Below are 16,951 nucleotides of genomic sequence, written 5' to 3' on the forward strand. Positions count from 1 at the left end.
TAACCCTCCATTAACCCACTTGTTGACATGTAGGGAGCACGAATAGGTTGGTTATATGGTAACCACCCAGCATTGTAAATGGTTTCTTGGCTTACAGGAAACCATTTGGCTTGTCACTCAATGTAAAGCCACCTGTAAAGGAATGAAGAGCAATAAGAAGTGACAGGAAAGATGGGAGATATAGGAAGGGAGGAGGGCAGGCACAGAAAAAGAATGATAAAGGATAAGTGAGTGGATGATGGTTGCAACCACCTACCACCCATAATAATAATAATAATAATAATAATAATAATAATAACAGTAATAATCATCATCCAATCCTACGTTGCCCGATGAGCAGCGTAGAAACATGGGGCCAGGCAAGTTGGTCCTGATTTTTAGATGAGTGACCAACCCCACTCATCCCCAAGTGGCATTACGTTAGCAAAAAAACACCAACCACCCCTTGGATATAACCTTCACTGGCTAATAATAGTAATAGCCACAGTAGCAACAGTAATACCAATAATAATACATAATTACAGCACTAGGAATCATAATAATAATTTCTCATTGGTAATAATAATGTTAATAGTTCTCATTGGTGATAATAATAAAAATAATAATAAATAATAATAATAATAATAATAATAATCATGACAGTTGCTAACCCACTTAGGAACACCTGAAATATGAAGAAATTTTTATGTACTTACCATCTATCTATCATGTATCTATCTAGCCTATCTATCACTGGCTATCATTATCTATCAACACAGATGATAAGGAGCTGCAACATTATTCTATATATTGCCAGATGCCCTAATATCACCTCCATATCACCATGTCCCCCGCCATTTCACTGCCCTCCCCACAGCTCACACACCCCTCCCTCTTACAGTATATCTATCACTCCACCTCATCCTTGGTCTCCCTCTCCCTATCCCCCTCCCTTCACCTCACTCATATACTCTCTTAGTCTCTCACTCTCCATCTTCTCCACATGGCCAAACCACCTCAGTGGTTTCCTATCACATCCACATCCACACCACAATGCCCCTTCACTTCCTCATTTGTCTGTCTGTCTCTCCATGTAACTCCACATACAAAAACATACACTCTCCTAGTCAGTCTCTCATCCACATCCACACCACAATGCTCCTTCATGTCCTCATTTCTCTCTCCTTGTAAAAAAATGATTGTGTTATTATTATTATTATTATTATGATGGATGATTATTATTATTATTAATATTATCATCATATGTATCAGCATTCTCCACCTTTCTCCTGCTCCCTCATTATCTATCATCATAACTGTCTAACTATCATAATCATTATCTATCAATAACTATCACCCACCTATCTATCAAAGGAACTCAATATCATAAGCGGTGAAGCAACTGTTAACATATTTTCCTATCCACCTACCTATCACTGTCTATCTATTATCATCCCTTTTATCTATTTGTCTATCAAAAGGGGAAGAACAACTGACAACCAATTCCCTTTAACTTGGCCAAAATGCTAGTCCTCTGGAGGAATGTATAGCCACAAAAACATATTCTTGGCCAATATAAAGTTAACAAACTATTGAAGACTAACTCACAATTTTTATGCGTACCGTAGTAGTAGTAGTGGTGGTTTCCTGTAAAGTAAATAAATACATTAGTAGTAATAATAGTAAAAATAATAATAATCTATCTATCTATCTATAGCCCGACGCCCTAATCCCGCAAAGGGTGGCCGCGGACAAAACGCCTCCAAGTCACTCTGTCACCCACCATTTGACTCCCCTCCCCCCAACTCACCCCCCCCTCCCTCATATACCTCTCAACTCCATCCCTCCACCTCATCCTCGGTCTACCCCTCCCTCTCCCTCCCTCCACCTCACCTACACACACCCTCTTAGTCAGTCTTTCATTCTCCATTCTCTCCACATGTCCAAACCACCTCAGTGTATTTCTCCTAATCTTTTCAACCACATCCACATCTACCCCACAATGTTCCTTCACTTCTTCATTCGTCAACCTGTCCCTCCATGTCACTCCACATGCTCCTCTCAAGTAACTCATTTCCACTGCTCTCACTCTTGACTTGTTCCCCTCTTGCAAGGTCCACGCCTCGCTTCCATACGTCAGGGTAGGGATCACAATACCATCATGCAGTGACTTCTTAACTTCCATACTCACCTCCCTATTTCTCATCACTGCTTTCAGTGTGCCAACGACCTTCCTTCCCTGCTGTACCCTTTCACGTACTTCATCCCCCAAAGTTCCATCCTTACTCATCACACTACCCAAGTACTTGAATGCACTCACATTCTCCATATCCTCACCATCCAACCTCACTGCACACTCTGTGACTTCAGTCCTCTCAAACACCATAACTTTACTTTTGTTTACATTAACTTTCAGCTTCCTCCTCCTACACACTGTCCCAAATTCATTCACCAAACCTTGCAACTCCCATTCATCTTCACTCAGCAATACTGTATCATCAGCAAACAGCAACACCGGAAGCTTCCAAATCTCACCCTCATTCATTAGGGCCACCCCCACATCCACTGCCCTACCTTGTACCTCCTTTACGACCCCATCCATATATATATTAAACAGCCATGGAGACATTACACACCCCTGTTTCAGTCCCACATTGAGATCAAAGAACTCACTCAGCTCACCATCCACTCGCACCGTAGCCCTAGCTCCCTCGTACATACTCTTCACAGCACTCAACAATTTCCCCTCCACTCCATATATTCTTAATACCTTCCACATACCTTTCCTATCTATTCTGTCATAAGCTTTCTCCAAGTCCATGAAGGCAGCGTACACTTTCCTTCCCTTCTCTAGATACTTCTCCACTAAACATCTTAGAACAAATATCTGATCTACACACCCTTTTCCCTTCCTAAATCCCCCTTGTTCTTCTCCAACTAGCTCCTCTGTCATATGCCTAACCCTATCAATGAGTATTCTACCATATATTTTACCAGTCACACTAAGAAGGCAAATACCCCTATGGTTACCACATACTTCTCTCTCCCCTTTTCCTTTGTACAGAGGAACAATTATACCTGATTTCCAGTCCTCTGGAACCCTTCCCTCTTCCCAAGCCAATCTACACAACTTCCATATCCACTCCACAACAATCTCACCCCCATACCTAAGCATTTCACCACACACTCCATCAATTCCTGGGGCCTTTCCCAGCTTAATCTTCTTCATCGCTTCCACTACTTCTGACCTACTGATCTCTTCCTCCCTCCTCTCATCTCTTCTTCTCCCAGCCATTCCCCAACCACTTATACTCACACTGCTCTCACTCTCTACATTCAACAAATCCTCAAAGTGCTCCTTCCATCTCCTCAATTTCTCTCTCTTCTCCACCAACAATCTATTATTCCTATCTTTCACTCCCCTACTATTTCCCCTTTCACACTGCCTTACTTTCTTTACCTCCTTCCAAAACAATTTCTTACTCTCCCTCCATTTCACACTCAGATTCCTCCCAAACTCTTCATCCACTTCCTTCTTACTCTCCTTCACCAGTCTCTTAACCTCCCTTCTGCTCACATATACCTCTCTCTTCTCTCTCTCATCTTCTCCCCTACCTCTACTCGCCAACCATTCACCATATGCCTTCTTCTTTTGTTCCACAGCTCGTTTCACCTCATCATTCCACCATACTGTCCCTTGCACACCCTTGCATCTCCTCCTCACTCCACAAACCGCCTCACACGCTGCGCTTATCTCTTCCGTGAATATCTTACATACGTCTTCCACCCCTTCCATCTGCTCTAGCTCATACCTTCCCAATCTTTCTTCCACTATGCTCTTATACTCTGTCCTCTTCTCACTATCTTGCAATTTCTCCACTCTTCTCACAGGAGCTGCTTCCTCCTGTCTTCCCCTTCGCCTCCTCAACCACTTTCTTTGCAGCTCCATCTTGGCCATCACTAAGTGATGGTCCGAGACTCCATTCCCCCACCCTCTCCACACCCTTGCATCCAACACTTGTCTTCTCATTCGCTCATCCACACACACGTAGTCTATCATTGCCTTTCGTTCAACAAGTTCACCATCCATCCTCCTCATTACTCTCCATGTATACCGGTGGATCATCTTACGACGAAAGTAGGTGTTGGCTATTGCCAACCCCTTACCAGCACAGATGTCCACCAAAGCACTACCATTCCCATCTACTTCCGCTGGCACACCCCACTGACCAACCACTCCATCCACTCGTACATTCCCGACTTTGCCATTCATGTCTCCAATCAACAGCACTCTCTCGCTCCTCTCAAACTTGTCCATACATGCTTCTACTCTCGCCCAAAACTCATCTTTCACTCTTGCTACTCAATCCTCTGTTGGAGCATACACACATACAATTGCCCATGCTTGTATACCTACTTTCATCCTCACCCATACAATCCTTGCACCCACTGTTCCATACTCTCTTATATTCTCCTTCCACTTCTTGCTTATCATCAGACATACTCCCTCTCTTGCCCTCTCATTCTCACTGACTCCCGCACATATACCTACACCGTATTCCCATTCTCTCATCCTTTCACCTTTCCATTTAGTTTCAGTCAATCCACATATATCCAATTTTGCATCCTCAAGCACCTGGACAATCTCTCTCTCTTTCACTTCATCATTCACTCCTCTCACATTCCACGTTCCTACTCTCAGAATGTCCTTTGTCCGTTCCTTAGTCGTCAACGTATGGTCCGTCCGGGTCCGAGGCGCTTTATTTGCTTTTTTAGTTAGTTCTTTTTACAGGGTGGGGCACTAACCCACCACCAACCCTTTTAGTCGCCTCGTACGACAAGCAGGGATACTGGGGGAGTATTCTTGAAACCCCCCTACCCCCAGGGGTGGCCAAACAAATAAAATTATAATAAATAATAATAATAATAATAATAATAACAATCTTTAATAAGAAAGTTTTTTATCCTAACCTTCAAACTCCGAAACATCAAATAATAATACTGAAATAATAATAATAATAATAATAATAATAGTAATAATAATAATAATAATCTTTAATAAGTAAGCTTTTTTATCCTAACCTTCATACTCAGAATATCATGTATAATAATAATAATAAAAATAATAATAATAATACTGTACTATCTATCTATCTATTGCCAGACGCCTCAATCCCGTTTGGGATGGCCACAAACAAATCGCCTCCAAGTCGCCCTGTCCCCCGCCATTTCACTGCCCTGCTCCCAACTCACACCCCCCTCTCTCATATACCTTTCCACCCCATCCCTCCATCTCATCCTCAGCCTCCCCCTCCCTCTTCCCCCCTCCACCTCACTCACATACACTCTCTTCGTCAGTCTTTCACCCTCCATCCTCTCCACATGGCCAAACCACCTCAGTGTGTTCCTCACAACACTTCCTATCACATCCACATCAACACCACAACGCTCCTTTATATCCTCATTCATCAGCCTGTCTCTCCATGTGACTCCACATGCTCCTCTTAAATAACTCATTTCCAGTGCTCTCACTCTTGACTTGTGTCCTTCCAACAACGTCCAAGCTTCACTTCCATACGTTACAGTTGGTATCACTATACTGTCGTGTAGTAACTTTTTCACTTCCATGCTCACTTCCCTGTTTCTTACCACTGCTTTCAAGGAACCAGCAACCTTTCTTCCCAGCTGTACCCTTTCAAGCACTTGACCCTCCAAACCTCCATCTTTACTCATCACACTACCAAAATACTTAAATGTACTCACATTTTCCAATTCCTCACCATCCAACCTCGCTGTACATTCACTTACTTCACCTCTCTCAAAGACCTTCACACTACTCTTCCCTACATTCACCTTTAGATTCCATTTCTTACACACTCTCCCAAACTCATCCACCAAGCCCTGCAGCTCCCCTTCATCTTCACTCAACAACATAGTATCATCTGCAAACAACAGTACAGGGAGTTTCCAAACACTACCCTCTCTCACCACGGCCACTCCAACATCCACTACCCTACCTTGTACCCCTTTTATTACCCCATCCATGTACAGATTGAACAACCATAGAGACATGACACATCCCTGTTTCAACCCAACCTTCAAAGAGAAAAATTCACTCAGTTCACCATCCACACGCACTGCAGCCTTAGCACCATCATACATACTCTTCACAGCATTCAGCAACTTCCCATCTACTCCATATATTCTTAATACTTTCCACAATCCTTGTCTATCCACCCTGTCATATGCTTTCTCTAAATCCATGAAGGCCACATACAACTTCTTTCCCTTCTCTAGAAACTTCTCCACTAAAGATCTAAGAATAAACATCTGATCTACACAACCTCTTCCCTTCGTAAAGCCTCCCTGTTCTTCTCCAACTAATTCCTCTGTTCTTTCTCTAACTGTCAATAAGTATCCTACCATACACTTTTCCTATTATACTAAGAAGACAAATGCCCCTATGATGACCACACACTTCTTTTTCCCCTTTTCCTTTGTACAAGGGAATAATTATACCTGACTTCCAATCCTCCGGGCCTTTACCTTCCTCCCAGGCCAATCTGCACATCTTCCACATCCATTCTACTACTATCTCTCCCCCATGTTTCAGCATTTCACCACACACTCCATCAATTCCTGGGGCTTTCCCCAAATTAACTTTCTTCATTGCTTCCACAACTTCTATCCTACTGATTTCTTCCTGTTTCTCACCTCCCTCCTTCTCCCAGCCATTCTCCAGCCACTTATACTCGCATTACTTCCATCCTCTGTGTTCAACAATTCCTTAAAAGTGTTCTCTCCATCTGCTCACTTTTTCTCCCTTCTCCACTAGTAATCTACCATTTTCATCTTTCACTCCCCTGCTAACTTCACTTCTGCCCTATCTTACTCTCTTCACCTCTTTCCAGAACATTTTCTTACAGTCCCTCCACTTTACATTCAAATTCCTCATCCACTCTCTCTTACTAATCTTTTCACCTCTCTCTTTCTTTCTACATATACCTCTCTCTTCCGCCTCTCAACTGCTTCCACGCCCCTATTTCTCATCCATTCACTGTATGCTTTCTTCTTTTGTGCCACAGCCTGTCTCACCTCTTCATTCCACAACGCTGTTCCTTGTACCCCCGTCCGTCTTCTCTTCATCCCACACACATCACATGCTGCACATATTTCTTTTGTGAATATCCTGCACACACCTTCCATGTCCCCCATCTGCTCCAATTCATATTTGCCCAATCGTTCCTCCACTTCTCTCTTATATTCTGTCTTTTTCTCATCCTCTTGTAACCTTTCTGCTCTCCTTGCAAATACTCCTTCTTCCCGTCCTTCCCTTCTTCTATTTCTCCATCTTATTTGGATCTTGATTCTGGTCACCACCAAGTAGTGGTCAGAAAGTCCACTCTCCCAACCTCTATAAGCACTTGCATCCATTACACATCGTCGCATCCTTTCATCCACATACACATAACCAATCTTTGCCTTCCTATCATTCAGTTCACCATCCACCCTTCTCATCACTTGCCATGTATACCTGTGGATCATTTTATGCCTGAAGAGGGTATTGGGTATCACCAACCCCCTCCCAGCACAAATGTCCACTAACGCACTGCCATTCTCATCTATCTCAGCAGGCACACCCCACTCACCAACTATTCCATCCACCTTCACATACCCTACTTTACTATTCATATCACCGATCTAAAACGCTCTCTCATTCTTTCCAAACTTTTCCATGCACACTTCCACATTTGTCCAGAACTCTTCTCTCACTCTGCTTGCACGATCTTGCATTGGCACATACATGCACACAATCGCCCACATTTGAATTCCAACTTTCAATCTTACCCACACAATCCTTGACCCAACTGATCCATACTCTCTTGTTCTTCCATCTTTTACTCCCAACTAGACACGCTCCTTCTTTTGCCCTCTCATTCTCACCTACTCCTGCACATATATCCCATCCATACTCCCATTCTCTCACACTATCACCTTTCCATTTAGTTTCAGTTACTCCACATACATCAAATTTCGCACCCTCAAGCACCTGGACAATCTCTCTCTCTATCACATCTTTCGCACCTCTTCCATTCCATGTTGCAATTACCATGTCCTTTGTACGGTCCTTGGTCGTCATCTTTTGGTCAGTCCTTTTATACAAACTTAACCAAACTTACCCAAATCTAACCAAGCCTAACCTAATCTTTATTCGTATTTTCATTATTTACTGATCAGTCGTCTTCTTTCTCGAAAAACGGACTTTCGAACATATTGAAAGTCAATATATGTTCACAATTTTTTTTTGTCTCCTTATGGATTACCAAGGTAAATGGCAAAAAAATAAATAAATAAATGAATAAATAAAATTCCTCTTCAGCCAAAAACAGAATTATGAGATTCTGATCAATTTTTTTGGTATTTCTGACAATTCTACAATGTTTCTTTTCTATAGAATTTTCATCACAAATTAATTTTATTTTACCGTACTCTTGAAGATAAACTAATCTAACCTAACCTAAAGAAAATGAAAATAACTTGCGACAAAAATACCAGATAAAGTGTCCCCAAAAACACATCAAAATCTTATCATTCTGAAACCATAACACCAAAGTGATAAATATATAACAAATCAAAATATTCCAAATTCCTATTGTTACTTTTGCTAAATACAATTTCCTCACCTAAATCTTTTATTATCACTACCACAGCCTATATAAAATATTGCACCAATACAGTCAGTGGCAATTTTATTAACCTTAGAATAAAGGTAATATTACGATGTGTTAAAAATGTCCAAATCTCAAAACCTTCTCTAAACAGACGCCATATTACATTTCAATTTTCCTATCAATTCAAATTATCTTAACTACCACAGCCTCTAACAAAAATTGCACCAATTTTTCATACATCTTTACTGTCAGTGGCAAATATATCAACCTTGGAATAAGACCAGTATGACGAACTTTTATAAGCTGAAATCTCGAAATCTTTCCCAAACAGTCGCCGTATTACACTTAATTTTTTCCATCAATCAAAATCATTTCCACCACGACAGCCTACATCAAAAATTGCACCGGTATTTCATGCACCTTTATAGTCGTTGACAAAAATATTTACCTTGGAGGAGATGAGATATGAAGGATTATATTCGGCGTTCTCACCACTCAATCTTCCTCCGCGCCTTCGTCTTCTTCCTCTTCCTTACAGAAACACGACGGTCACGGTAGGCTCCGTATGATATAACCCATCATTTGATTATACAGTTACCACCCAGCGTTACAGGATTAGGCGTGTCACACAGTGTAAAAGCACCTGAATTAAGATGAAATATAAAGTGACAGAAAGGATGGGAACAATAAGAGAGGGACGCACACACAAAGGAATGATATAAGTGAAGGAAGAAATTGGCAGAACTGCATCAAAAAGTGGATGATAAATCACCACCACCTAACACCCGATGGCAGAGCAGTAGAGTGTATCATACTTAAGTGGTACGGGTATTATGGGAAGAATGGATATACAGAGACTGGCTAAAAGATAATGTGTGCAACACTTAAGGTATGAAAAGGTGTGGTTGGCCAGGATGAAATATGAATATGGTAAAATGAATAAGATAGTAAAATACCAAAGTTGATGAGGCTAGGGAATATAGAATTAAAGGGGGGATCAAGTTGGTTCAACGAATTATTGTTTGTATGATAGAGCACTTGATAAGAGGTGGCTTTCTTTATTGCTGCACTACCGTGGCACTGTTTCCCGCAAGGGTGCATCAGCTCACAGGACAGCCCAGCTGAGATCACTGCTTGCCTGTGGTTGATGGGTCTGCTTGGCTAGACAGACTGGGGTTACTCAACAACTCCGTCTGCCAGGTGTTCTCTGTCTGAAGTACATCTGTAAAGCACATTCATTCATTCATTCATTCGCCATCTAATCCTGTTGCCCCATGACGTGCGCAGGGGCCCGGGACTAGGCAAACCGGTCCTGACATTTAAGATAAACGTGACTACCCTCACTCATCCCTAAGTGGCATTACGTGCGGAATAAACCCCAACCATCCCTTGGATATAAACCTGCACTGGCTCATTCCGATTGGGGTGCTTAATTACCCACTTTAACCAACAGGCACCATAACTTGCTTATATGGTTACCACTCAACATAGTAAATGGTTTCCTGGTGTACAGGAAACCATTTGGCTTGTCACTCAGTGTAGAGTCGCCCGTAGACAAAAGGAAAAGGAAAGACAGAAGAGGAAGGACAGAAAAAGAGAGAGAGAGCAAAGGGCAGTCATCACCCAAGAGCAGCACTAGATCGAGTGAGTGGATGGTGAGTGCCCCCACCTACCACTAAGAAAAACACAAAAAGAAAAAAAGATTGCCATTGGTCAGGCCTGTACAATTGAGCCCATACCTATGGACTTTGATACGTAAATGGTGTCTGGTTCATTTCACTAGGCATGCTGTTGATAGGACTCCCACTTTTGCACATTATCTTTAAACTTTTTTGTATCCTACTTCACACCATCCTTACAAGGGGATAAAAAAAAAAAAAAATTATGTATTACTGCACACCTTGGTGGCATGGTGGTGAAGGTCTTAGGTTGGAAAATATATCCACGAAGTGATAAGGGGTTTCTCAAGTAGGCTATATAAATACAATATTGCCATGGATGTAGGGTAGTATTTATGATTTAAATGCCCAGTAATCTTCTTTCACTCTGCTTGCACAGTCTTCCATAGGCACAATACACAATCACCCACGTTTGTATTCCTACTATCAATCTTACCCCCACAATCCTTGAACCAACTGATCCATACTCTCTTATATTCTCCTTCCATCTTTTGCACACAACACATTCACCCTCTTTCATCCTCTCATTCTCACCTACTCCCACACACATAATCAATACTCCAACTCTCTCACCTCTCCATTTAGTCAATCCACATAGGTCCACTTTTGCATCCCCAAGCACCTGGAAAATCTCTCTCTCTTTCACCTCTTTTTTGGACCCCTCACATTTCACATTGATATCCACACCCGTCCTTGGTCGTCACCTGTTGGTCAGTCCTGGTCTGAGGCATTTTGTTTGCTATTTTAGTTAGTTGTTTCATGGGGAGGGGCACTAACCCTCCACTAACCCACTTGCTGACATGCAAGGAACACATACTGGTTGGTTATAAGATTACCACCCTCCGTATTACATCATTTCTGCCTTACAGGAAATAGTTTTTGTCATTCAATGTTGAGTCCCCTGGAGTACACTGAATGAGTGGATGATGGAACCCCCACCGACCACTAAGGTGCAGGAAAATATGAAGAGGTTTGGCTCCTGAGTGAATGCCACAGCTGCTTTGCTCCACCCAGGGTACAGAGTGCCACCATGTATTGGCTCCTCGTTAACACCTCTGTAATACAGTCATGTATTGTACAATGCTGTACTTACCTGTACTGTACTAGTAAAGGTAAGGCATGGTTAGACTTTAGCACCCAAAACTTTATTATTAAGTAAGACTGAATTACATTTTTTTTTTTTTACTCTGGAATCACACTTGTACAGTCAAAAATAAGAACAATTAAAACAATAATAAAAGAACGATTAAAATACTCTCGGCTGGGACACAACATTTCTTTCACTGGTTTCAGACTTGACTTCCAAATTTTCCTGCAATCCAATTCTGTAACTGCATTCTGACACTCACTTCGTTATTATGTACAGGACCACAGACAATTATACATATAACCTTAACTATATATATATATATATACTGTATATTTATATTCAACAAAAAGTCAAAAAATGTCTTATAAGAACAAAGTCTCCTCCCTTCACCCCCAATAATTTGTGCTTCAAGCTGTTTAATTAAGTACTGAAGTAGAAAAAATAAACAGCTACATATCTGTATATTAGTTTCATATCTAAGTACAGCATTAACTACAACTACAAACATTATGTATACTTGTGTGAGGCCATTACAGGAAGTACATGATAATTCTTAAAAATCTAATCTTCTTATTAATACTGTACTGTATACAAATATGTTCGTGCCAGGCTATGCAAGGCTGCTTTACCAGCCAACAACTAATGAACCTAAAATTATCCTAGTTGATGGTGTATGCACATCTATCCTAGTTGATAACACGCTCAAGCTTGGCAAAACTGCTAGTATACAAGGTGTCTGATGGTACACAAAAGCTTAAGCTAGCCAAGAAGATTTATACCAAGCTGAGACAACAGAACCCCCCCAAGTTACTGTATGGTGTAACTTCAAACTTAACCTAGTCGGTTTCACCCAAATCAGGCCTAGCTAGTCAGCATTTATCATATCCAAGTTAGTATTATGTCTAGCTTTAAGTTGTACACTTAGCCTAATCAGAGGACATGACTTTCAAATTTGCTTATTCTCTGCAATGGCCACCACACTTGCACCCATCATGACAGGTAGGATGGCACTTCTAGCTAGTTATTGTAATTCATTATCCTACAGGACCTAGATATATTGCTGAATATCAGAGCCATCCCAGCAAGTTGGGCATATGGTATGGTTTACTCACAATGCTCTGAGTATAGTGCTGAGAACTTTGCAATCTGGCTCGAGTTTTCTGAACTGCTGATAAACAACGTGTATTAGTTGTCAAATCTTCAAAGAGCAGGCTATAGCTGACTTCACACTACAGGCTTCTGTCTATTGTGATCATGTTTAAGTATCATGATGTATATAGAAAGGGGAAAAAAATCTTTCAATATAACAAAACTGGTCATAAATTAAGAAAATATATGATTAAACAGGAAGGCCAGGGTGAATACTGATATGATTTCCTTGACAGTGAACAAGGTTTGTGAGGTATACCAAGTGCTCAGTGCTGGCTGTTACTACTGGATTTAAGGCTGAATGAAATCTGAATAGCATATACAGAGGTAGAGTGCAAAATCATATGGCCCCACTTAATTTTTCAACAGACATTTCAATAAAACTGACTGAGTGTTTTTTCTTTTTCTTTTCTTTTTAATATGATTTAGATATTTTATTGTGTTTTCTGTGAAAGAACACAATGGTCAAACTGTCAACTGAGCATAAAGTGCACAACCCACCCTGAAGTGGAAAGAGTTTGAGGGAAATGATTGACAATTGGAAAATAAAGGCTGACAGGAAGTAATGACTTGTACAGGCTAGAAAATGATCAAGGGAATGGGTGTTATATAAGGAAATGGGTTAAAGGATGACAAGTTGACACAAAACAGAGGAATGTTAGAGGAAATAAAAGCTGATACAGGACAGAAAAACAGGAGAAACAGCTCATACACAAGGGAGAAGGATTAAATGAAGAATGGGGTCATACACAAGAGAAATGGGTTAAATAATGAAATGCTTCACACAGGACAGAGAAGGGTTAAGGAAGAATATTGGGGAAAAAAAGGCTCATACAGATAGACACTAAGGAAAGAGAGGCTCACACAGGACAGAGACAGACTGAAGAAAAGGCTAATACAGGAAAAATAGAAAGGCTGATACAAGAGGGAGCAGTTGAGAAAGAGTGAAGGAAATAGAGGGGAGGAAAGATTATCTAAATAGCTCAAATAACTGGGATGTGAAAAAAAAAAAAAAGAAAAAAAAAAAAAAAGCATTAAGATAAGAAAAGACTGATAATGGGGAGAAGTAATTATGGAAGAAAAGACTTATGCACGATGGAAAAGGGTTACAGAAAGGAAAAGTTTGATACCAGAGAGAAAAAGATGAAAGGAAGAAAAGTGATGCAAAGGTAAGAAAGGTATAGGAAGAAAAGAATAATGCTAAAAGTGTTATTAAAAAATGGTTCCTACGGTACAATTGGGAGAAGTGTTAAGGAAAGACAAGGTAGAAATACTATCTAAAATAAAATGCTCATACACACAGCTGGAAGAAGGGTTAAAGGAAGACTCTAAAGAAAATAAAGTATGATTGAAAGAAGGACTAAAATGAGGGAGACCTGGAATTTGAGGGAAGACAAGTTCATGGAAGTTTGGGGGAAAAAAAATGTTGTAGATTAAGGTTATGTAGACAAAAATAGGTTTAATTGGGAGACAAAAGGGTGAGAGTTAAAAAAAAAAAATAATAATAACCTAGTGGGTCCTACAGGCAATCCAAGTCACCCTCCTCACCCTAGCCTATGCAACAATACTGTAATGTATATTCAACTGACGGATGAAACAAAAAACTACTTGTCTTTTACTAACAAAGTTCATCCGTTAAGGCTACATTCTTATACAAACTATCATACATTTAATGTAAATCTATGAATAGCACTTGTGGTTTAGGCAACATCACATTTCCCTAGACTAACAATATGATTCAGTGATAATTATGGGCTCAACAGACTCGAAATTCATCCTGAGTTGTATTGGATATGTTGGAAGAGTTTACCACGATCAAGGATAAAAACTACAGAAGTATATCAGTTGAAGCTTAAAGATTCTGCCAAGTTTTAATATCATAACAGTGAACCAGTGAACTTGATAAACTCTATGAGTCTAACCAAGTGAAGAATTATCCCATGACAAACATGCCAAGAGTTAAATAGAGAGGCTATCTTGTGAACTTTCTGAAATATGGCAGATGACAGAGATCTGCTTGCTCTAACAACCTGGGTGCAAGGGTAAAGTAGGGTGACTTGTACTAAACCTTTCTCCATCAACAGTCAAAAACTACAACCAGGAAAAAAGGTGTGTGCGAGTTGGCTGGTATTTTCAACAGTTTAGGAGGCTCTCTAGCACCTCTTTCTTACTGGTTTATTTCTTCATTAGGCTCATTAATAATCTCTTGCACAGTATGGTATGTGATTTAAGCAACCTACATCAATATTACGTGCCATAAATAAAGTATATATCAATGATCATGATGTAAGACGCAAAATAAACTGCTATGGAAGAGATAATATGCTAGAAAGTTTCCTACATGAATGAAAATACAACCCTACGAAAAAGAGGAATACCTGTACAGCACCCCTCAATTAAAGTCCATGATTTATTCAGGATATGTGCAGGGACATGTCTCTGGCTTATGGTTTAGGGGTCTTAAGCACAAAATGCATTCATTTTTTACTTCCAAGCAACTATACATTGCATTTTGAGGAACTTAAATGCTTCCACTCCACTAACTTCTTTTTAAAGCTTATTCCTGTTACTTCCAGACAATTCTTTTATGCTCTGGAGAGACCATCTGAAATGTTGGAGTTAGAAAGTTTCCATTTACCTCTTCACAGCCCAATTTCTGTCCCGAAGCCCCCCCCCCCCCCAAAAAAAAAGTAAGAATAAAGTATAAAATACATCATCAGAGTGAAAAAGTTCCAGTAAAAATACGAATGCATTCTTCGGTAACTTAATCATGAAAAAACTTTAAGTGAGGAGCAACAAGTACAATATGATTTTTTTTGCATACCTCTTTAGCTTTGTTTTTGACTGGTGTTGTCTTTTCAGGTGGGCCACTAGGGTTCCTCAGCTGGTCCTAGAGGAATGTTGTAGGGGTCATGCTGTCAGAATTAAATAAAAAGCTTCTCAAAAACAGTGTTATTTTAGAAAGGTGGTGAAGGGGAGGGGGAAGCTGGTCACTAGGCAATGAGTCACACAGACAATATAAATTTCTGCCAGTATGCAAGAAAACTATATAAACACGTTAACGACCAAAGGCCAGCTTTTGTTTAGGAAACAAAACGGACACCTACCAAGCTAATACACAGAAACTGGATTCTGTCAGTGAACAAAAATCTTTCTTTGTGTGGCTCCAAGCCTAGTTTGCCAGTAACCATTAAAAACTGAATTACTGTTGCCAAAATATAGCAATTCTTTGTTGACTGACTATATTTTAGAAGAAACTCTACAATTATAATAATGTTCAACAAATGCATGGTCAACATTGCATAACTGTTCTTACTGAGAGCATGTTACTCAATCGACGAGTAGCTGAACAACATACTGTACCTGTCTTTAACAAACTGTCATTAAATTTATGACAAAGTCAATAACATTTTTTAAGGGACACTATTTTATGGATATGGCCATAATTAATAGCATGGTTAGCAAACCAATGGACTGTCGTGCATTCATGATTACAGTACTTGTAATATTAACACTAACTAGCTAATATATCTGCTGCTCCTCTGACTAATTCAGGAGGATTGTTTTTCCATAAACAGCATGCTTATTGGTAAAGTATTCTTAATTCTGTATAAAACCTGACAAACCTATCTTGCTTCCTGGGATACTGCCAAAACCTGGTGAGAAAGATTACCAGACTAAATAACAAACACAAATGAAACAATAACACAAACTGGGCAACATGATCAAGACACACAAATGGGAAGGAAACAAGGATAAATAATCACTTGTACGAATGTCTTCACGAAATACCTGTATATTCTAACCTAGTTTAATCTCATCTAGTATGATATGCTTTGAGAGAGCTCATAACCAAGACACCTATGTTACAGGGTTGACATGTGTATGATTGGATTGTGCCATGATTTTGCCTGTGATCAACACATAAAAAAAAAAAAAAAAAAAAAAAAAAAAAATCATCAGTCGACACAACTCATACTCTATCATACTGTACATACAAGTTTTTTACACATCTAAGTTAAGCCAAAAATGCATGGGTGAAATACTGTACTGACTAACAAATCTAACGTAACTAACATACAGTACAAAGGAGAAAGCCTAACTTGAAATGCTTAAAACAACTTGTTTGGTGTATGAACAGTGCATGACTTGCATACAGGATAATGCTTACAAAGTTATTCCATACCTGACTGAGTACAACCATTTCCTTCTCTGACACCAGCAGTGCCCATCCACAGAGTAACCTAACACACACACACACATGCAGTGACTGATCCTCAAGCCCTGTGATGCTTCAATCATATCAACTGTTGGAAGGTTAACTAATGAAGTTCTGAATTTCTAAGACCAATAACTATATACAGTATGAAGTATATACATAT

The 16,951-nt window shown here is 40.0% G+C and overlaps 1 long non-coding RNA gene across 1 annotated transcript in view; it reads right to left on the bottom strand.

Annotated features, from left to right (window-relative positions):
- The window catches only part of LOC145403968 (uncharacterized), a 76,451-nt gene extending 67,291 nt beyond the window's left edge, over positions 1 to 9,160 (bottom strand). Inside the window, exons 1-2 of the long non-coding RNA XR_013898104.1 lie at positions 9,100 to 9,160; positions 1,588 to 1,626 (exon numbers count right to left, since the gene is read on the bottom strand). This is a non-coding gene — a long non-coding RNA (uncharacterized LOC145403968). The remainder of the gene's footprint in view (positions 1 to 1,587; positions 1,627 to 9,099) is intronic.
- Positions 9,161 to 16,951: the final 7,791 nt, after the last annotated feature.

The sequence above is a fragment of the Coenobita brevimanus genome, chromosome 62 (genome assembly GCF_032717465.1).
Source record: "Coenobita brevimanus isolate Jiangsu-jjx chromosome 62, ASM3271746v2, whole genome shotgun sequence".
Taxonomy (NCBI): Eukaryota; Metazoa; Arthropoda; class Malacostraca; order Decapoda; family Coenobitidae; genus Coenobita; species Coenobita brevimanus.